Below are 1,699 nucleotides of genomic sequence, written 5' to 3'. Positions count from 1 at the left end.
TTTGTGGGTATTATTTTTGTTAAACCCTCACGAGATTTCACTCGTCCACTAGGGATGCCTAGGAGTTTAAAAGGCTTGTTGTATATGCTAAATGCAATCGTCTTTCCCACGAAAGATGATTTATGTTTCTTGTTTTCATTTTATTTTTAGTTTTGTATTGCTAAAGAACTAGCAACATATAAGTTTGAGGGTGTTTGATGAGTGTCAAATATTGCATATTTGAGCCCATTAATTTGCATATGTTAAATCCTTGACATTGTTATTTGTTTGATGTTGTTTTGTTTTAGTGTTTTCAGGGTCCGAGAGAAAAATGCAACTAATTCCATTAATTCTGGGCTTAAAACACTTCAAGGAGCATCGGCAACAAATTTGGATCGAGCGATCATTCGCACCTGACGAGTCCTACTAAAAAGGTCATATCTACAATTTCAGAACTCGGATTGGAGCAAGCTTTGCGGAATTGGAAAGTTAACTCAAAGATCTACGAAGTCATGTTTCACGAAAGTTTGCTAATTCCAATTTTTACAAAGTCAAAAGAGCCTCCGTTTACAAGTCGTTCACAAGCCGTCCGAACAGTGAGTTCCGTATCCGAACGGGAAAGTCTCCATCCAAATGGACATGCGCTCGAGTGCACTTGGGAGAAGCAGATAGAAATCCCGTCTGAACCAGCCACTTATCAGATTCCGCAGCTTCAAAGCCTAGCACTGTTTTTAGGGCAAAAAGCCCTTGAAAGCCCTAAAAAGAGTTCTATAAATAGAGGAGACTTCAGAGGAAGCTATAGAGGCTGCATAGTCCTAAATTTCACACATTTTCTCCCTTCTAGCTTAGTTTTTCTTTAGGTTTAGGATTTATTTTTCATAGTCATCTGTAACTAAATTCTCAACTAAGGTTAACGATGAAGCCTCACCAATGAAAAGCAACAATGTTTTCACGTAAGTTAATATTATCCAATTTTATTGAGTTTTAATATTTCAATTGTTCGACTTTAATTCAATTATTGAAATGATTCTTGGATATCTTTTGTAATTTACAGATACATCTGATGATTTGAGATAGTTTCATTCAATTGATTGCTTGGGTTTTTATTTATAAAAAAAAATTGGATATCCTTTGTGATTTGTCCTACAGATACATTTAATGATTTGGTTTAAACTTTATATCTTTTGTGATTTGTGCAAGTGATGGATACATTGGATGATTTAATTAATTCTCTGGAGCATAGTACAACATGCATAAGATTTTATTGTGAGAACTTCATATAATATTGATGAACATGGAACATGTTGCAATGATTTGGTGAATGTGGATTCCAAAACCTTATAGCTTTCTTTTGATTAATTTTATCTTATTTAGTTTATGTTTTATTTTCAAAACCAAAAATCAAATCTTTTTCGAAACTAGGTTTGGATTTAATTGATTTAGATATAATTGTTTTCATAAACACAATTTCCTATGGGATTAACCTCGCACTTGTAACCCTTTATTGCAAACGATTCATCCACTTGCGAGTAATTAAAATTTTCACAACAATAAGGAAAGCTAAGAGATTTGACAGAAGAAGAGAAGGGAGTGTACTTGGAGCAAGGGGTCTTAGAGCACGCTTCAAGGGTAAGTTTTAAGTTTCTCGAAAATTTCAATGATTTATAATACATGGATTTACTATTTCAAGATTTATGTGATGCGTGTGCGTATTTGGTCA

Source organism: Corylus avellana, chromosome ca8 (assembly GCF_901000735.1).
Source record: "Corylus avellana chromosome ca8, CavTom2PMs-1.0".
Classification (NCBI taxonomy): domain Eukaryota; kingdom Viridiplantae; phylum Streptophyta; class Magnoliopsida; order Fagales; family Betulaceae; genus Corylus; species Corylus avellana.
Note: the sequence above shows the minus strand (reverse complement) of the source record.